This window comes from Aythya ferina, assembly GCF_964211825.1.
Source record: "Aythya ferina genome assembly, chromosome: 14".
In the NCBI taxonomy this organism is placed as follows: domain Eukaryota; kingdom Metazoa; phylum Chordata; class Aves; order Anseriformes; family Anatidae; genus Aythya; species Aythya ferina.
In genome coordinates, this window is record NC_140312.1 from 19,855,380 (window position 1) to 19,876,376 (window position 20,997).

The 20,997-nt window shown below is 60.7% G+C and overlaps 1 long non-coding RNA gene across 1 annotated transcript; it reads right to left on the reverse strand.

Moving 5' to 3' along the window:
• Positions 1–10,628: 10,628 nt before the first annotated feature.
• Positions 10,629–20,113, reverse strand: LOC311444425. Its single transcript, XR_014697882.1, has 3 exons — positions 19,935–20,113; positions 13,773–13,934; positions 10,629–12,133 (listed from the first exon to the last, which is right to left on the reverse strand). It is a non-coding gene; the product is annotated as an uncharacterized lncRNA (long non-coding RNA).
• Between the last annotated feature and the right edge of the window lie 884 nt (positions 20,114–20,997).

A 20,997-nucleotide genomic window follows, 5' to 3' on the forward strand; every position in this document is an offset into this window, starting at 1 on the left:
CAGAAATGCCATCAGAATTGCTGTGTGCGTTGGTTGTATTCAGAAGAGCAGGCTCATGTTTTCCTTCGCTGCTCCCAGTTCTCCTACCAGCCACAAAGTGATAGCAAGCTTTGAGCAACTTTACAGGTGACGCTTTGAACTTTTTTTGAATGGAAACCTGGAGAACAATTTGCGATCATCAGAAGACCTTGAAGGAGCGCACATGCTACCGTACAGGGCAGACTGGCTTTGAGTGTCCCTTGTTTGCTGCCAAAGTCCATATATTATGATAAATATGGGCCTTATCCTTTGTTCCTGTAAATACAGGGCATATGGTTGATTCAGCACAGTTCACATAACCAGCATAGGTGGGGCAGTGGTCTTGCATGATTCAGCTATGCTGTGTGGGGCCTCGTGGTTCGGCAGGCCAAGGGCACAAGGAACAAATCTCACCTTTGCCTTCCTTGTGCCCTGAATGAGTCACTTTCGTGTGGGTTTGGCAGATACCAATGTCAGAGAAGTGCAATGGGACTTTGAGAATCAGGCAGGCAGGCAGGTATGCTGAATTGAGAACCCTCCAGGGGTTAAGGCTGGTTTCTGTGCAGCTTACTCTGCTGTCTAACTGGCTCGCTGCGGCACAAACCTCTTGTGGTTTTTGTGCACCAACTGGTAACTCTGCTTTTCTGCACTGTGGGCGAGTGAGCTTAAAGATCCTTGAGTCCATGGTTACACAGCTACAAGGACTGATGTTTCACAGATCTTGCTGTCCCCAAGTACAGCGGTCTGACCCTGGGACCAGTTTGGGGTTTGCAGCTGGCTTGGGTATTGAGAAGCAATTTGTCGCTGCTGGCCTGCAGCTGGACAAGGAGCAGGGCGCTTGTCAGATCTTCGTCCGGTGCCAGCTGTAGGTAGGGCTTTGCCCAGGACTTCTCTTGTCCAAGGGAAGAAAAGCAAGGAAGGGTTTGCCTGCCTGCCAGCAGAGGGGGAGGACAGCGCAGAGGTGAAGTGGAAACATGCGGGTCCTCTGAGCAACCAGAACATTGCTTAGGCAGCAAATAAATCACTCGTGCACCAAAGGCTTCCCACTGGCACAGCTCTGAACTTGATCTCTCTTGTTGGTGGCTGCTGGCAGGACAGCAGTTGGTGTTCAGCCAGGATTGTTTGCAGCAGGTGTGTCTGAATGGGATTACCTGGTGGGGTGAAGCCTGCTAACGGCTTCACAAGGATATGCACAATGCAGCATATATTCCTTTGCCTTTTGGGGCCAGTTCTCACATTACACAGGCTGAAGCTCAGGAAACTCCTCTTGCATGGCACTGTTTGAACAGTAGGTATGGCCAGAAATTCACACTGACTCACATCCTGGAAGTGCTCTCCTTCCTTTCTGAGCCCCCTTCTGAGGAGGAAAGCAGAGTGAACCAGCTGTGGCTATTCTTTGCTCGTGCAGTACAGGAAGTATCAATTGATTTCTTTTATTAGATAACCTCATGCTACAATGGCCCTGTTGCACTGCTTGCTTCCAGGGAACAGAGAACCATCAATAAACCCTGTTTGCTTTGCAGCCCAGGCATGGGAAGTTGCTGCTGTGCCGAAGCTGCGCTGACAGGGCTGCAGCGAGTTCCTGGCTGGCTAGCCTGAAGCTCTTAACAAATCCTATAAACTGATTATGGTCGTAAGTCACTCTGCTAAATGACCTTTCTCCTCATAGTGATAGCTTTATACTGCATCACCTGACCTTCCTAGTACCTGTTGGCAGGGAGGCTTCCTGCTGCTGCCTGCCCTCTGCAGGCGGGGGCTTTCCTTTGGTGCCAGCAAGCAGCATGCTGTGCTGGAGCCCAGGAGGCAGAGCAGGGGCCAGGCAATGTGACGCTGATTGGAAGTGGCTTGTTTTTTTGCTGCCTGACATGCAGACAGCTCCCAGGATCCAATCTGTGTGCTGCTGTACTCTGCCTTTCCTGGGGGAAGGCTGTTGGGACTGTCAGCTGCGTGGGGAGGCTGCCTCGGGAGACTGCAGAGCCAAGACTGCAGGCTGGCTCGGCTGTGGCCACACAGCTCTTCCTGATCATCCCTTTCAAGGGAGGCACTGAGTGCTGGGACAAGGCACACCTTTGTGCCCGTGTGTCTCCGCGCAGGGTGTGTTTAAACATATCTGCTGCCCTTGGCAGGGTGTGGCAGGAGGGAGAGGAAGCAGTTGTTCCAACACAGACTGATCCGAGCACCAGGACCCACTGCTGTTTCTCAGGGGACACCGGTGTAACCCCCCAGGGGAAGCAAGAGGTGCTGAGGCTGCTCACCCTCATCAGAGGTGCTGGGCTGGGCAGAGCAGCCAGGCAGGCTGGGGAGATGAGCCCGGCGGTGCTCTCCTTGCCCAAGTTGGTGCAAGCACAGCCATGGCTGCTGCAGGGGGCTGGGGCTGTGTTCGCCCCCCCACTTCCCATAACAGGGCCCAACTGCCTCCAACAAGGGCCTGTCTGAAGGACAAACGGCTGTCCGCTTGTCCCACCATGCATGGAACACAGGGGAACCTCAGCTCATGGGTGGGAGCAGCCTGCCTTGCTGAGCTTCCCCTAAAGAGCTTGTCCCCTGGGCCCAGAGAGCGCGGGGATGTTTGGTGAGTGAGGTGGCTTCATCTCTGAGCCAGCATTAGGCCTGGCAGTGAGAGCTGAGAGTGTTTATCCCTACAAGCTGTGCAGTCAGAGCAGGGTATGTGGAGCCTCCCTAGGGTGTGCCAGCACAGCACAGGAGGGTTCTGGAACCGCAGCGTCCCTATGGCACGGGTATGTATCACCCAGTCTGTTCATGGCAGCTTGTCTGCCCGCTGTAACCTCAAAGACGAAGTTTAAATGCTAAGATAGTGGAACAATTGGGTAGAGATGAGCTCAGTTCTTCCTGGGTGTGTTGCAGTGCCTGCTGTGTGCTCCATGAAGCTGATGGCATGCACTGTGCTGTGGTGGGGCTGTTGGCCCCAGTGCTGGCAGGACAGTGGGGTGAGGAAACCAGTGTGCCTAGTTAAGGGCCGGGAGCAGTCCCGCTCCCCTAAATAGCTTGCCAGCTGCTGGTGCTTGTTAATGTGCATGAACCACGGGGGGAATGTGGGGTACTTGGGATCCATGTTGCAAGGGGAGATTTTTGGGATAGGAGGGAATCCTAAACCCCAGGGAGCACTTTCGAGGAAAGAACTCGTACCCAAATCCCCCTTCTGGGAGAGCAGGGCAGCCTCCCCAGTGGACTGCGACTGCTTTTGGTCTTGCCACAGTAATCGAGAATTGGGGCTGAAGTCCTGATCTCATCCTCTCAGCCACCATCCTCAGAGCTAAAGGCTGAACCAGCTCCACGTCAGCTCTGACAGCTTTCCAGCTGCCCCACAGCTGACTGAGCGTCTTCAGGGTTTTGCCCTGCTCTGGAGACCTGCGTGCCTGCTCTGCAGCCATTGTGTTCACCCATGTTCCCTGCTCCTTCCCCTGCTGCAGGTGAGCAGGGTGGGTGGTGGTGTGGCTGGAGGCCAGCTGTTGCTTTCACAGCCCTGCTATGAGAGCTCCTTAGTGAGATGGGAATGGGTTGGAGCATGATCTGAGCCAGGGGACTGCCTCCTCCGCCCAGCCATGTCTGTGCCTGCTCAGCTAACCTGCTGCAGAGCGATACAGCTGTGGTGCTTTGCACATAGCTTCAGAAAGAAGTCTTTAAAAGAAACCTCTGCTGGGTAACAGCTTGGTCTGGCTGCCCTCTCAAAGCAGCCTGCTCCATTCCTGGGTCCCTGTAGTGTAGCTGGGAAAATAACACAGCTTCTCTTTCAGGGGGAGCTGAGCAGGGACTAAGCTCCTTGCTCCAGCTTGCATCAACAGGAGCAAGGTAATCCCCAGCATTTAGCCTGCCTCTGCCTGACAGCTGGAGTATGGAGGTGTCGCTGATGGAAAGCTGAGAGCAGTGTGGGAAGCGCTTTGGCTTGTAAGAGGGGCTCGAAGGCTGTGGGTGTTGTGTCTGGGCCTTGGGCTCTGCCCTGCAGGCGAGGAGCCTGCTGCTGCAGGTGGCACCTTCCTGAGCCAGCTGCACGCCCGCACGGCGTGTCCTCGTAGATAAGTGCTGCTGCCTTAACGTGCTTGCCAGGCAGGACCAACACCTACCTCTCTACCTCTGTTGAGGTAGGTGTTGGTCAACACCTACCTCTCTGAGGCTGGGCATGGCTGTCACCGTGGCCTCTTGCCCCCTGCTCCTGCTGCCTTGGCTGCCCCTTCCCTCCTATCCACCCTGCTCTTGGCTGGTGCTGAGCACTTTGGAGCCCTGTCTGGTGGAGGGGGATGTCCCCTGGTACGGGGGCTGGGGGAAGAGAGCAGGGCCTATGGGACGAGCGGTGGAAATGCTGATTTCTCTCCTGGGCCTTTCACTGGTGTCTTTCCAGGCAGGAGTGAGGGGAGGAAGGCAGGCCTAGACAAAAAAAAAAAAAAAAAAAAAAAAAAAAGAGTCTAGGCCAGGCCTGTAGGAGCCAATGCTCTGTGGAGCACCAGACTGTGGGACTTGATCCTTTGTTGCAGAGGCCTGAAGGGTGCTGACAGAGCCTTTGGGGCCATCACTGCACTGCCGATGGCAGGTTGTGAGGGGGCAGCAGGGCCAAGCCCTGCCAGTGGGGCTGTGAGTGCTGCCTGAGCTTCAGGCCTGTGCTTGTCCTTGTCTCAGTGTGCACGAGCCAAGTTCTGCCCCATCCTCTGCCTTTGCAAGAGAAGAAGTGTCCGGTAGCATGAGGCTGTTTCCAGACTGTGTTTTTCTCCCCAGCTACAGGAACTTTTAGGGGACTTATGGGGCTCAGAACAGGCTTCTCTGTCCCATGCCAAACTGCAGCTCTGCGGCTGATCCTCTCCAGGATCACTACTAGCAGCCCTCTGTAGCTCCCTTCATCCCACTTAGCCCAGATTTCCCTTAAGTGTGTCACTCATTAATTGAGGGCAAGTACAAAGTTGCTCTGTTCCTCCTCATCCTTCAAGGCTGGACAGACCCCTGGAGGAGCTGCAAGACTGGGTGATGAAATTCATCCCTGCTGGCTGCTACCGCTCCAGCTCCAGTGCCCTGCTTAATGCTGTGTGAAGCTGAGGAGGGCCGGGCTGGCTCCTGGGGCCTGTCAAAGGCTGGCCCTTGCTTGTCTAGGAGGAGGAGGCAGCACCAGCCAGAGTCTGATCTGGGGCAGCTGTGCGTGAGGGAGGGAAGGGTGCCTGCCTGCAGGGGGTGGACTGCAGTGGGGATAACATGCTCAGAGTGGAAATGTGGCCCTGTCTGTAAGGGGATGTCTGAGCACGGCAAACGGGACTGTGTCCCACCGGTGCCTGGTGTTTCCTCCTGTCACCACACACACAGGGGCGGCCATGGGGTGCCCAGATGCAGTTGAGCCAGGTGGGGAGCTCGCCCTGTTCCCTTTCCCTTGCCTGAGCCCGTGTTGCTTGGCCCCTCACCACTGGAGCCATGGAGATGCCTGGGCTGGCTCCAAAGTCCAGCTGGGAGTGTGGGGAGGCTGGGGCTGGCCACCCTCCTGCTGCCATCGGCCTCACTGGGGCTGGTGCAGGGCGGTCTGAGCAGCTCTGTGCTGCCAGGAGCTTGTTCTTGGCTGGGGTCTATCCTGGGTGGGGGTTAATGCTATGCTGGGACTTGGTGCCCCAGCTCAGCACTCCAATAAAGCCAGAGCCCAGGTCAAGGTGTACCTTGAGCCAATGCTGGTTCTCAGCAGCCCCCAAGGTGCTGGGAGCTGGGGAGGGGGGCAGGGAGCTGCTGGAGCCCCGCAGGGTGGCACCGTGGCCCTACACGGGAGGATCAAAGCTGGCCCCTGGCCCCAGCCCCCAGGGAACTCAGGAGGGATCAGAGGTGGGAACCCACTGTGGAGCCACCACCACTCCTGCCCTCCTGGGCGCGTGTTGATTTCCCAGGCTGCTGCCAGCCCCGGCTGCATGGGCTGGGAGCGGAGCAGGGCCGGCTGGCCCAGCACAGCAGGTTTGGAGCTGCCGGGCCTGTTCACAGGGGTGGGGACGGCTGCGAGTTGCTGACAGAGGGGCTTTCGGGCATTGCGTCGGGCTGAGTGTGCACGGCCGTGCCTCCCACCCCAGGGCAGGGCTGGGCACGGCCTCTGCATGCTACCAGGGCTGGGGGGTGCGGGGTGCCAACAAAACCCCGTCTAGCATGTAGTAAGGGACAGGAATGGGGTTTGGTGCTGCATCCTGCATGAAGCCAGCATGGTGTTCCCCAGCCAGCCGGAGAGAGATTGCCACTCCATTGGTGCCATGCCCCAGCACCCCTCCCCTGCTGACCCAGCACTCTCTCACGCAGTACAGCGGCTGCTCAGGCACCAGGCAGGCTAGGAAAGCGTGGCTGAGTCAGCGGGGCCAGGCGGGCGGCTGCGAGCCTGGGCTGGGAGTGGGCTGAGCCCTGGGGTGGGGCCCTGCATCCCACAGCGTGTCTGTACCCCCTCCATGCCTCCTGTGCCTGTCACCCTCCTACACCTGCTCCCCTCCAGCTTCCCAAGTGCTAGGAGGGCTCCTAGGGGTGCAGCCGGGCTCAGCTGCTCATCCTGCTTCTGTGGGCTCATGTGGGATCCTACACACCCCCGCCTGCCCCCAGCTGCACTGATCTCTGCAAATCTGCTGTGTGAAAAGCCCTCACCCTGTGAGACCTTCCTGGCTCAGGGCTCCTCGATGGGACATGAGCTGCAGTGCCGGTGTCAGCAGGGCCATGCTGCCCAGTGTGGGGACAACCAAGGGTGCCTGCACACAAGGCTAGCACCCGGCCAGGGTCGCACCATTGGAGCCGGGGAAAGGCAGCACCCACTGCTCCCCCCCCTTGAGATCCCCGCGTCCCTTCGGCACTTGGCAGCAGATGAAAGTGCAATGGGTGCTGCTCCGGGGCCCTGAAGGGCGGGTGCCATCGGCCCCCCCCCGCCTAAGGGCCAGCGCAGGACAGGGGATTAAGTTTAAGCCGATTGCTGTTGCCTGTTGGGGAAGCACTGGGACACTTCTCTGTGGCCCCACTCGTGGGTGCTGGGGCAGTAGGGCGACGGCCAGGCTGCTGACGTGACAGCTTTGGCATCAACCAAGGTCCCTGCACCGCCTGAGTGCCTCGGGTGGGACAAGGTGGGCAGCAAGGCTGTGACCCCAGCCTGCGTATATAGGGCCAGGGGCTGGGGTTTGGCTTCCAGCTTGCTGCCTCTTGATCTAGAGAGGCAGCCAAAGACCCCCCTAATATTTTTGGGGGGGTTGGTTTGTAGCACAGCGTGCATGGCTCCAAAGGAGAGGGAGAGGAGGCAGGAAAGCACAACTGGGGTCTCCCTGCAGGCATGGGAGGATTTACAGCTGCTGAGCTGCTGCAAAGACAATGACTTTGTAGGAATCTTGGAGGGGGCAGAGAAAGCTGCCCAAAAAAGGGAGTGTGGCAGCTCAGCCTTGCCTCCCCGGAGCTGCTGGGATGTCCCTGGGAACCCTGTTAGGTCCAGGAGGCGTGTTGGTCCTGCAAGGAGAGAGGGAGAATAAAGGGAGACTGCCTGTGAGCCCCAGGGCAGCAGCCCTGCGCCCTGCCCAGCCCTTCTGCTGCATCCTGCTCCTGCTGCTCCCGGCTCCCTGTGACTCAGTGCTGATGCTGCCTTGCCAGTGGGGAGATTGAGGCACAGAGGGTGCAATGCCTGTGACTAATGTCAGATAGGGGCAGGTGTGGCTTCCCCCATGGTCATTATCAGGAAGCACGGCTTGTGCCGGGGACCTGCCGCAGCCCTGGAAAGCCCTCTGTTGGGTGGGGAGGTGGGGCTGAGCCCCCCAAAGCTTGATGAGATGCTGCATTGCTGGAGCCAGGTGGATTGTGCAGTGGGAGCCCCGCAAAGCCCCCCCTGCCATTCCCACCAAGTCTTGTCACCTTCACCTTCCTGCTGTTACAGCGTTGGGACCCCCATGGTGGTTGTGCTCCTCCCAGAGCCCTGGCCCCGTGTGTGCCAGCACAAGGCAGTGTGTTCCCATCCGAGTGTTTGGTGTTTGAGCGCAGCCTTTGCCGTGGCAGGGTGGAATGGGGAGAGGTGGAAATTCTCGTTTCGGTGGCATGGCAGCTGGGAGAAAGTCCCAGGGGGAGCCCTATACTGCTTCCACAGGGGCTGGCAGGAAAGGACAAATCCAAAGCACATCCCAAAATGTCCCTGCGCTGCCACGGGACCTTGGAATGCTCTTTAAGTGCAGCAGGAGAGTTGTGCCTCAGTTTCCCTATCTGGGAAATGGGTCAGTGCTCTGGGCTGTGTGTGCAGGGCCGCCAGCAGCCCCTGCACAGGGTGTGGGAGCCCAAGGTGGCACTGCGGGGAGATGTGCTGGGCGCGGGGCCTGCACCCTCCGCCCCAGCCACAGGGCAGTAAGGCAGGAAGGCTTTGCCACAGCATGGGATGAAAGGCAGTCACAAAACGTGGGGAGACAAAACCCAGCCCTGATTTATTAGTGAGGAGGAGATTGCTGCTCCTCCACAGCTGCTGGGGCAGCTGGTTTGCTGGCAGGCCGGGGGCAGGTTGGGGATTCTCAGTGAAACGGCTCTTTTTGGCCATGGGTTGCCAATATTGTCCAAAGCAAATTTCTCTCGTGGGCAGGGTCAGCTTTGATACATGTTTCTGGCTGAAAAAACGGCGGAGAAAGAAACAGTCAAAACTCTCTGAGTTGGCATTTCCTGAACGAAGTGCCGTATTTTTTTAATTTGTGTGTGTGAGAGAGAAGTGGCTTTCCAGCCTGCAACTGCATACCATTTAACCCCCCTCACCCAGCTGGGATCCAAACAAACTGCTTGGAAATGCTTGAAATGGAGCGCTTGGAGCCACCCCAAACCAAAAGTGCAGGGAAAGGGGAGGGGTTGGAGGTGGGGAACGGGGAGGGGGGGAACAGTTTGGGTTTCGATTTGGAATTTCCAGGAAGGTTTTTGTGATTTCCACTTTTCCTTCCCATGGGGGATGGGTTTCCCCAGATGTGTCCTTCCTGGAGCAGGGCGAGGGTTTCGGGGTGCCCCCACGAAAGGGGGTGCTACCACGGTAGGTGCAGGGGACACAGCAGGGACCAGGCTGCAGTGCTGGGGACGTGGTAGGGGACTGCATGGGATGGAGCCCTCGGGAAGAGGCCGAGCAGCGGGCAGGGGATGAGGGGGACATGAGGGTCACCCCGGTGACGGGTTTGGGTGCTGACGCAGGCATCTCAGGGCTGGCAGGGAGAGGGGGCCATGGGGAACCTGTGACCCCTGTGGGCATGGGAAAGGGGACTCCAGCTGCCTCTCTGGCGGCGTGGGGATGGTTCTGCTGCTGCGTGGGGTAAGGGCAGAAGGAGGGGCCCTGCAGGGCAGGCAGGGAGGGCAGCACAGCCCTGCCTGCTGTAGCCGAGGCAGCACTGCCACCTGCTGTCCCTGCCTGGCCAGGCTGCCTGCTGCTGCCTGCCGTATCTGTCCCCTTCCTCTGCCTCCATTCCATGCCTGCAGGATGCATCTTTCCCTTCGCGAGAGTGCGACACCAGAGCGCGGTGTGCCCTGCGCTGCTGCCAGTCCCGAAGAAACGGCCTGGAGAGTCACTTGAAGATGAGACCTTTATTGGTGCAAGGATGGCGAGGTGATGTGCACGTGGGCCTGCTGAGACCCACCCCTCCAGGAGGGCACCAAAGGGCAGAAGCAGGGTGAAAGGCCACCACCAGTGTTCTCTTGCAGGGGGCTGTGACCCAAGGGGACATCCATCATCCCCCAGCCTTTGGGGACTGGGATTTCCTGGGCTAGACAGTGTGCCACCCCACATCTGTGGGGTTCCCACCCCCGCTCCCAGCCCCCAGGCATGACCCCATACCTTGTCCCTGGTTCCTCCAGATGCTGTGGCTTCCCTTCGGGCTTGGGCCGTCTCCTGATGCAGAGCCGTGGCCCCAAGAACAGTATTTCCAGGAATCCCCAACAGAGCGCCTAAGGGATTCCTGGGAAAACTGGACCCTGAGAGCACGGCGGCTGTGGCTCTCCCCCAGTCCCTGCCCTACACATCCCCTCCTCTGGCAGCTGCCACATCCCTGTTGTCCCCCTGCAGCACCCCCAGCACGCATGGCCCCCACCCTTCTGTGCCACCCCCTTGCTGGTGGCCAGTGCCGGGCTGGGGTTCCTGAGCAGACACAGGGGGGTCCCTCGGCCAAAGGAGAAACCTCCAGACCCCTCCATGCTTTTTGTGGGCTCCTCCTCTCCCTTTTCCCCTTGCAGGGGCATGGAGCTGTGGGATGAGCCCTTCCCTGTAGCTGGGGCTCAGCATCCTTCTGGGGTCTCCTGGGGACACGCTGGCTGCCTGCAGGCACCCTCCCCTCTGCTCGCCCACCAGCCAGGAGACTGCGGGGCTGCATTCAAAGCATGTCTGGAAGAACTCCCCACTCCCTCAGTGGTGGGAACCTGGCCCCAGAGACCAGCAGGATGGAGGGGCAGACCCCTACCATCAGTCCTGCTCCCATCCTATGCCCTGAGAAGCCCCCTGGAGCCCTGCCCCCCAGCCACGAGCTGTGCTCCTGTCCCGCTGCTCATCCATCTGCTTCCATCGGTCCTGGCGGCAGGCAGTGGTCCGGGGGTGCCGGGGGTCCCAGGGCACAGTTCCTCCCTTCCCGAGCTACAGTGCTTCATCTCAGACTCCCAATTGACCAGAGATGCAGCACTGCACCTTGGGCTGGGAGACATGGAGGAGCCCACGGCCACGCTCGCTGCCTCGCTGCACGTTGTGCCACAGCACAGCTGTGTGTCTGGCTGCTCTGCTGGACAGCCAGACTTCATGGCTGCAGGGACAGACAGGGGCTGGGGGCTTGGTGAGCTGGGAGGGCATGGCTGGGTAGGCTGCAGCATGGGCTGGGATAAACCTCTGTGCTGGGAGAAGGGCTGGAAACAGGCGTCTGTGCATCCCAAGGGTGCTTCTGAGGGATCCAGGACCTGGATCCAGCACTGGGGTGTCACTGCTGGCAGTCCCAAAGCACAGGGATGTGGCTGCTGGGATGGCTCCAGGACGCAAGACTGCTCCTCAGCAGGGCCAGGACACCCCCAGGACAGTGTGGGCATGGGGGGTCCAGCACAGTGCTTCCCTCCCTGCCCTATGTCCTTTCCCATGCCAGGATGCTGCTCCCAGGGCCAGTCCCACCCCAGCTCAGGCACCACGGGATAAGGAGCGTGTGAAAGCCCTGTGGTCTTTCCCATCCCTGTCCCCATCAGCACACGAGGGAAGGCTTCACCCCAGCTCCAGGAGCTCAGACACAGGCCAGGGGCCATATGAGGGACACCCCCTGAGCACCCCCTGCTCCCTCACTGTGGCCCCAAGGGAGAGGGTCTGGGGGGAGCAGGAGGAGGGGGAGGATGGAGGGAGCGGCCAAGCCCAGAAATGTCTTTAGCAGGCAAGTACTAACATCCTGAGTGGAGCCGAGCCGTGATAAACAGACCATCCATCACCACAGCGTCCCGCTGCTGGGCCCCGGCAGCTGCAGCGCTCCCGGCAGCCTGACAAGAAGCAGATGGTGCAGCTCCGGTGCGGCCCCCGGCATCCGGCACCAGCCCCCCCGGCCCCTGGGAGGGCTGTGCCTGGCCAGGAACTGGGGCACAAAGAGTCCAGTGCCTGTGCCAGGGCCCCAGCCTGCTGTCCCCGGGTTTCTTGGGAGGAGAGAAAGGGGAGAGCCCCACGGTGCCCCAGCCTTGGTGCCCATGTCACAGCGCGAGTCACCCAGGAGGGAGTTTTGGGAGCAGCCGCCGCTGGCACATGTTATCCCTGCTCCCAGCCCTGGCCAGGCAGGCCCTGAGCCCTGGCCAAGTGTAGGAACAGCCACAGGGGCCCAGTGCCGTGGGGCAGGGCTGCTTGCAGGCCTCCTCTTGCTGCCCCCCTGCCCTGCACCATGGCAGAGCCCAGCCTCAGCCCTGTCCCCAGCCTCCTGCACTCACAGCACTGTGCACTTCCAGGAGCACCTCCCCGTGAAGGGGCATGGTGCCTTCTCACAAAGGAGCAATGCCTGGCTCAGCATTTCCCCATGCCCCAGGAGCCAGCCCTCCTGCATGCTGGGTGGCGGGGACTGGAGCTGGGGCTAGTTTGCTCGTGGGGGCTGCCGGCTTTGTGCTGGCTTTGCCCAGCTCTTGCTGTCCAGGGGTGTACAGTCCTGGTGCACCTCCAGCAGCTCCAGCGAGGACCGTGTCCCTGTGAAAGACAGAAGGTGGCAGTCAGTGTGGCCATGAGTCCCCAGGGGCTGCAGGTGGGGCTGTGTGGGGCAGTGAGACCTGGGGCACCTCTCAGGTCCCTGGCACCCCCAAGGCAGGGTCTCGGTGGGGCTCCGGCACAGTGCCTCGACCAGGGGCTCGGGTCTGGTGTGAAGGAGCAGGGGGTCAGGCACCCAGAGACCTGTCCCTGCCGTGCATCCCCTGTAGGGCATAGTGCAGCCACAGGTCATGCCACGAGCCCTGCAGCAAACCCGGTGCTGCCTACCAGGGGTGACCAGCGGTACCTCCCCAGGCTGCCCACCACCAGCCCGTTCTTGTGCTCCCTTCCCTGGGAGCTGGACACAACCACCCCCACGGGGCACCACCAGCATATCCCCAGGCAATGCCAGCAGCCCCATGCACACATAAAACCTTGCAACAACCTCTGTATTCAGAGCCTCCCTGCTCACACTGTGGTTTCCCCAGCCCAGCAGTGCTGGTGAGCCACTGGCCAAAAAGGCCACTGGCTGGGCAATGTGGACAGCTGGCGCCAAGGGATGGAGCCTCTGCTCAGCTCCAGCCCAGAGTGCCCTGCTCCATAGCTCAAAGATTGCTCAAAGCTGCCCGTTCCACAAATTCTGGGGGTCCTTGGGGACAAGTCCCATTCTCCTGTGGGCAAGCTGGAACGTCCCCAGCCCCATGCAGCCATCGGAGATGCCTTGCTCCAGCCCTGCATGGGATTTAGGGACAGCCCTGTCCCCGCCTGCCACCACCACCCTGGCCAGCTTGGTGGGAAAAGCCAGGCTGGAGACTTCTCTTCACCCGCAGCGTGGGGCTGGGGACCTCAGCTGCCGTCCCCGGGGAGGTGGCAGCAGGGAAAGAAGCGCCGTGAAAGGCAGGAGGAATGCACTGGGCTGCGCATCCCATCAATGGGAAGCAGAATATCTGCTGGGCGCTCGCCTGGGGGAAGGAGGTGCCCTCGTCCTCCCCACTCTGTCCTCATGGCGGCCTCCTCATCCTCAGGAGGGGCAAAAAAGCAAAAGTCAAGAAAAGGGTGCCGCAATGCCTGCCCTTTCCCCCTTGTATCTGCTCTCATTTTTGGCCCAGTTTCCCAGGGAAATGGGGCTCACACCCCTGTGCCATGCAGCTGCCGTCCTGTGTTCAGTCTCTCCAAACCAAGGAGCCAAAGTAAAGCACTCAGCCCTGCCAGGCTCACGTGTGCACAAGGTGGGGGCATCATCCCACCTCCAGCCTCACCACCGCCCCACGGCATCCCCTTGCAGCACCGTGCCCCCCGTGTGGCTGTGGGGACAGCTGGAGTGCTCGGAGCCACCGAGCTCAGCCTCCCCATAATGCCCAGAAACTCTTACATGCTGCTCCCAGGACGAGGTTTACAGCCCTGCCCCCGCATAATGAGCACATGCTCGTTCATTTCACCAGCCCCACTTTGCTCGTCCCCTTGCTCACACGGCATGGATGTGCCGCGTGCCCACAGGACACACTGGGGCTGGACCCGCAGTGCTCCCGACGTGCCACGAGCCACCACCGCTTGCCCGGCCAGGCGCTCCCCAGAGGGTGCCCATGCGGGGCAGTGCTCCCGACGACTCGGTGCCCACAGACCCGGCTGCTGCCATGCTCACCTCCAGCCTTTGCCTCTGTGCTGCTGCGTCCCCAGCCGAGTGAGCACCAGCGGCCGCTCGTTCCCTCGGTGGCAGTCCTGGGCTGCGTCAGAGCCTGTCCCAGCGCCGGCCCTCCCCACGGTTACAACACAGTGCCCTTTCCCCTCTCCAGCACAGCCGCTCCTGCAGGAAATGTCCTTTTTTAATAACAGTTGGGATTTGTTTCCTCCTTGAAATTCCCCAGCCTCCTTTCTCCAGCAGCGAGGGCCCAAGCCCAAGTCTTGCCTCAGCCTGTGCTTGCTGCTGAGAGAATCCCGGCAGGACGGCGCTGCTGCGGGGGCTTTGTGCCCGTCCCGTGCCTGGGGAGGACAGAAGGCGCTGGGTGATGCTGGCACCTGTGCCATGCAGGTCTGAGCTCTGTCCCTGTCCCTGCCAAGCCCACCCAGGGACCCTGCCATGATCTCCAGCCCCCCAAACCCCCAGGTGCCACCTCCAGCTGGCCAAGATACTGCTGGGTGGCACCGGCGAGTGCTGCCTGAAGCAGGATCTGTGTTTGGTGCCCCCAGGAGAACAGAGCGGGGGGCAGCTCTTGCTCACTCAGCTCTATGGGAACTGAAGCCACATGTGGGGACACTGCTTTTTGGAGCTCTGCAAAACAAGCAGGCATCAGCCCCCATGAAGAGCCATCCCGCACAGCATCCAGCGGGGCCCTGCTGAGCACCAGCTCGCCCAGCATCTCTATCCCGGCCCCCACCAGCCCCAGTGGCCTCCTCCCTCATTCCCTGGCCAGCCTAGTTAATACTAAATCAAAGGTTTATGAGAAAACGGAGGGGCCAAGGGAGATCCTAATCTGGTCCCAGGCTGATTAACCCTGGGTTCAGGCTGAGGTCCCGATGCTCAGCTATAAATAGCAGTGCCTTTCCTTTCCCATCCTCCCACCGGGGCTGCAAAATGCCTGCCCTTTTATGGACAAATCGGCAGATTTGGAGCCCGGGCAGCCCTCATCTCCCATGCTGGGGGCGAGCCAAGGGGGCCCAGGGGGATGCTGCTCTTTCTCTGCGGGTTTTGCTGGGATAAATTACAATGCCGAGAACAAAGGAGCAGGCCTGGGGGGCTTTTTTCCCGTGTCTTAGAGCTGGGGATGGGGGCAGAGGGGAAAGGATGTAACTGGTTTGTGCTCCTTCTCCCCAGGCATGCAGCTCCTCTCCCAGTGCCAGACTGAGGCCAAAATAGCCTAATTTGGGGTCTCTGCATCCCTGTTGAGGCTCAGGGTGGTGGCCCAGTGGGGCTGTCAGAAAGGTGAGCCAGGAGCAGTGTCTGGCAAGTGTGTCACCTCCAGGCTGCAAAAGCAAGTGGCATCTCTTTGTGACAGCAGGCAGGGGACAGGCCTCTAATCCTGGTCTGGCAGCAGGAAATTCCCTTCTTGCTCCCACAGCAGCAGCACTGGGCCCTGCTGGGTCCTGTGCTGGCTCCTGCAAACTGCTGGTGCTGGCCGCTGTGGCGAGGGACCAAAAGCCCTCCGGCCACACCAGAGCTGGGCTGGTAGGGCAGAAGGAGCCTCTGGTAGGACAGGAGCGGTGGGAGGAGGGATTGTGGTGGCGCACAGATACGGAAGAGCCTGACCTCCCCACAGACCCCACTGCCTTTCCCACAGCCTCAGCTCTTCCTGCTGCCTCCAGCCCAGCCACCATCTCCCCCAGCCTTATCTTGCCTCCCTCTCAGCACTGCCTCCCCCCATTTTCCTGTGCCTGGGGGGGTCCCACAGCCCCATCCCCCTCACTCCCACCTGGCTGAAGCCAGCAGGATGGTGTTTTTTGGGGTGCAAGCATTTTGGGGGCCGGAGCGAGCCCAGCGGGTGTCACCCCAGCAGCAGCTGGAGCGTGGGAGCGGGCTGGGACTGGCCCTGCTGGGCTGTTTACACGGCACATTCCCGGCCCAGAGGAAGTGGTGCAGGGGTGAGGTCCCAGCGGGGAGAGGCTGTCACGTCACCGGCCTCCAGCCTCCGAGGGGACGGGAACCCAGAGCAAAGCTCCCCGCAGGACAGCTCCCAGATGGCACAGGAGCGGGGCTGGGGCTCCAACAGCTGTGTGGTTCCCCCACTGCCCTGCAGCCCAGCCGGGCTCTGCTCCTCGCCCATCCCTACAGCCATCGGGAGGAGGTGACAGGGTGGCCGTGGGGATGCGCCTCTGCACCACGGTCCCGCAGGGTGCCGTGTGAGGCGAGCACGGCACAGCCGGCAGCGAGGCAGGGACCTTGCAAGCCATGGTCCAATTCCCCCCTGGCAGAGGCATGGTCATAGTGTGGCTGGAGCTCATTAGGCTGCCATCACTTCTGGCTGCTTATCAAGGCTTTATCATCTTATCTCTGCCCCAGCAAGGGAGAGGGGGAGTGCGTGTGTGTGTGTAGCAGATCCTGCACAGCAGAGGAGCCCAGTTCGTAAATCACCTCCCCAGTAGGCCCCATCTTGTCTTTCCCAGCCCTGCCAAGCTGAGTCAGTAAGAGGCATTAAACGCTGAAAGAAAATGCCCCAGATAGGCTGGGTCCCCAGCAAGAAGGAGACGAGGCACAGGAGAAGATCCAGCGCAGCATTTAGCTCATGTCTGGTTCTCAGGGCACCATCTCCCTGCGTGGCCAGGCTGTCCCGTGTGAACCTGCAGTCAGGGCTGTCTGGGAACACCTGTCCCCACACGTGGGGCCATGTGCCATGGCCACAGCAGGATGCAAATCCCTGCACAGGGCTCGGGTCCCTCCGGCAAGACTCTGGGTGCTGCGGTTGTGCTGCCCCTCGCAGCACTGGTAAAGTTGCAGCCATCACTATAGCAAAGGAGAAACATGAAGGAAATGCTGAGCCTGTCCTCAAAGGGACAAAAATGACCCCACAGCCCCCAACAGAGAGCAGAGGAGCACACTATGGCACTCATGGCCCCGTGCACTGCAAGCTGCAGCTGGGAGAGCACTGGGGACAGCTGCCTGTCCCCGCGGGTGAGACCACCAAGCATTCAGCTCAGCGAGGCAGCCATCAAATAAGGGTGACAGGGAGAGAAGAAAAGGAAGGGTAAGTCTGCGATGAAGCAGCCAGATAAGAAGCCCAGGCTGGCAGAAGGACATTTCCCCCATACCAGCAATCAGAGATGATGCGTGGACAGCAGCGGGTGACCTGCTGGCCAGCACACAGCATCAGCCCACACGAGGTCCGATGGGTCCCAGAGCCCCAGATGCATTCCCTCCCTGCAGTTTTGGGGCACAGACCTTGCTTCGCTGAGGTTTTCCAGTGCCTTGCAGCCACAGGGAAAGGGTCCTAATGGAGCCCTCACACCCCAGCCCAGCACCGCTGCAGCTGGGGCTGCACCCTCCTGAGGAGGCAGCTGCTGGGGGAGGCAGCACGCCGCTGCTCGGCAGTGGTGAGCCCTGTTGATCTCTAAGAGACGGGGCAGCTTGCTGCCTCCCACATGCCTGGACCACCTTCGTGGCTGTACTCCTGTGTGGCTCAAGCACGCACACCACGGGCACCTGACTGCGGGCACAGAGCTGGCTTCGGGGCTCTCCAGGCTTCCAGAAATATCAATCCTCATCCCCACGGCACTGTGACCATCTCCAGCTCCTCCACCAGTACAAAGCAGCTCCGTCCCTTGCCTAAACCTGGCAGCAGGAAGGTGCTCACCCTAAGCATCCTGAGCCTGTGAGGGCGCAGATGTGGCCTTGCACTGCTGCACCAGCCCCACGCGCTGCCAGCTGCACAGTGTGTGTGTGTGTGCATGGCTGGGATGTGGCTGCTGCTGCTGGAGAAGGATCTCTGCCCCATCCCTGGGGGCAGCCCAGGGCTTCCACGCCACCTATGGGGTAGGGGTGTGGGACAGGAAGCCCTGGGCACCCCCCCAGTAGCCACGTCCCTAACACGGAGTCAGAACTCAGCTCTCCCTGTGGTCCCCGTGGCTGTGCCACACCAGTCAGCACGTGCTGTCCCTTCCCCGAGCCAAAGGGCCAGAGGTGCCCGGGGAGCTGGGCCAGCACCGCACCTACACCTCCTGGCCACTGACCCCCTGCACAGCTGGGACGGGGCAGGAGGAGCAACAGGAGGCCCTGCTCCCCAGCCAGACCCCGTGTCAGCGGGGACACCCCCGAGCAGGGCAGCAGCACATCTCCACTGCCTCGGAGAGAGTAGTGGTGGCACAGGGGTGGAGGCAGCACAGTGGATATGCACGGCCCTGGGTAGGTGAAAGGGCTCAGAGCGAGGCAGCAGCAAATGCTGCCCTGGTGCCCACCAGCCTGCAGCCCCAGGAGGGGTGCTGGGGCTGCTTCCTGGCTGGGAGCCTCCCCCCCATGCAGGGTCTGCTCTGCTCTCTTCCTCTGTGTGCATGTGTGCAGCCGGCCAGGGTCAAAGGATGGTGAAATGGCTCCAGAGCTCAGATTTCCAGCCTCTTGCCTCATCGCTTGCTATCTGACTGCGGCTCCCACAGACAAGCCTGTGCTGCTTCTCCTGAAGTGGGTTGCGGCACTGGGCACTGCAAGTACCCCGGTGTACCCCCCCAGGACCCTAGCCCTGTGAGTGTTGTGGGGTTCCCAGCCCTCAGGAATGATTCCTGGGCTGGCAGGGCCCCTCTCATGCCGTGTCAGGAGGAGAAGAATGACGTGGGTGGGCGTTGTGGGTCGATACAGCCCCAGCTCTTACAATGCGGTGCCCAAAGACACCCAGTTCCCCCTGCCCAGCCCCTGGAGCAGGGCAGCAGCAAGATGCTGAGCCCCTGGTGAGAGCAGGTTTTGCTAGGGTGAGGAGGAACAAGCCTCGGAAAATCCTGATCAGGAACAAGGCAGATTCTCTGTTAAAAAAGAGAGACCAAGAAGAGGAGGAAAAAAAAAAAAAAAAAAAAAAAAAAAAAAAGCCCTTAATCATCTCCAGACTGCTTCTTGACAAGCATGGAGGGAAATGCCACTCTTTCCAGGAGCCACCCAGAGCTGCAGCCTGTCTAGACACAACCTTCCCCAAATTCCTGCTGATAACTGCTTGGGAAATCTTTGGCAGAGGCATGTGCATGTGTTTGTTGGAAATTAACTCCTCTCCCATCGGCCGGCAGCGGAGAGGTGATGGCATTGCCCCAAAGGTGAAACACCAGAGCGACCCATCGGTGTGTTTCAAGGAGCACCTTGGTGCTTTTTGTCTGGAGTTTTGGCACAAGATGGGCAGAGGTGGGGCACGGCCTGGGGAGCATCAAGGAGGCTTTGCTCAGCTGGGGACCAAGCTGTGCCTGTCTGCTCGCTCCCCACAGGGACAGCAGGCTGGCCACTGCCTGCTGCGCTCCCTCTGCCCTCACCATCACCCCTGTGGCCAGCCTGGTGGCTCTGCCACAGGCTCCCATGCTGCAACCACGCTTGGCAGCCACTGCTGCAGTGCCAGGGAGGTGAGGATGCAGCAACCATTCACCCAGATTGCAGAGGAGCAGGGGAAACTCTGCAGCTTGGGAAGGCGCCAGCGGTGCCGGCTGGGGGATGCATTAAGGCAGGCGAGGTGAGCCAGCAGCGCAGGCTGGGCTGGCGGCAGGGTTCTGCAGCTGCTAGTTGTGGGGTGCTCTTGGTCGGCACTGGGTGGGGTGGTCTGAGCACCCCACGAGCCTCTGGTGAGCCCTGTCTGTGCCTGCAGCCACTCCTCCCAGCACCAGGCAGCGCAGCAGGGAGAGCAGCCCAGGGCCACTTTCCCCGCCGGAGCTGGCCCTACCTGGGCTCACCACTGACTTCCATTTTTTTCCATCCCAGATGTTCCCAGAGTGAAAAGCAGTTCCTTCTCCAGCTCAGCCTCCAGAAGGCCGGGAGAGCCCTTTGCCCCATCATGCACCCCTTCCCAGCACTGGCACGGGGCTGACTTTGGGCACCCCTTTGCTCAGGACCCTGTGACATCCGTGCAGCTCCGGCCACTCCTTACTACCTCTGAGCTGGTAAATTTCCCTGCTGGCGCCCCGTGGCCATGTTCTGTTCACCTCCCTCCCCTTCTCAGGCACAGCTGTGGGTTTGCAGTCCTGTGTGTGCACACACGGGGTGGGGGCACCCTGCCCACAGCCCCGGAGACACCCCGCCACAGGGAATGAGGGTCCCAGGCTTTGCAGAGTGGATGCTGGAGGAGCCGTGCCCCTGCCTCCTGCCCACTGCCCCTGCCCATCCCAGCCCCATCCCGGAGCCCCCATGGGCACCTACCTGCCACCCCACACCTGCCAGCGCTGTGCCGCGGGGACGTGGCTGCGGCCACCTCCTTCTGCCGTCACATTATAACCCACCACTGGGATCCCTGTGCTGCCAGCTGGGGTTTTTTAAGCAGCTGGCATGGGAGCCCTCAGCGAAAACTCCTTCCATGAGGCTCGGAAGCTGGAAAACCTTTTTCTTTTTACCTTATATGAGCTGAAGAGGAGGCCAGGCTGCCGATGGCCACATCTGTCAGGAGCGCCGAGGGGACCCATTGGCTGGGGTGCCTCACGTGGCGCCGCCGCCTTGACCTGCGGCCGCTCAGCTGAGTGTTGGTTTTACCCCCTAAGGAAGGGCTGCTTGACAATTTTCATATTTCTTCTAAATTTGGAGATTTCAGACAATGCTGGGAGGCTTGGCTCAGGATGCCAGAGGCCCATGTGGAAGTCATTAAGTCTGAGAGGGAGAGCAAGAGAGAGGGGGAGAGCGGGAGCGAGAGAAGGAGGGGTGACGGGGTGTGGGGGGAGGAGATGCGAGCGCTGCGCCTGCTGCCAGCTCCATGCCTGGGAACAGACGGGAACTCGCTTGGAGAAAGTTTTGGGGAAGAACGGGCTTCCCCCCGGTCCCCTTCCCATCCAAACCCCTGCCCGTGGGGCACAGGGGGCTAGGCTGGCAGCGGGGCCAGGCATGGGGCGATGCTGGCGGCCGTCCCACCAGCGGGGCTGTGGGGGAAGGAAGCAGAGATGCTCCCTGGACCAGCTTGTGGTTCCCATTACTTTGAGAAGCTCCATCTGGCCTGGGAAAAAGGCACTGGGGCAGCTGTAGGGCTGCCATACGCGCAGGGGCAGCAGTGACTGTGGAACCCCAAATCCCAGAGTGGGACCTGGGTGCCTGCAGTGCGTCTCCTTGGGGTTTAGCGCGGGTGCTCCATTGCCGTGGGGCCGTGCTGGCCCCGTCCCGTCCCGAAGCACGAGCCCATGTATGGCAGCCGCCCCACGCTGAGGACAGCTGTAACCAGCAGCCAGCTGGCGGCTCAGAGAGAAACGCACTGCACCGACGCGCCCTCATCCTCCCACGC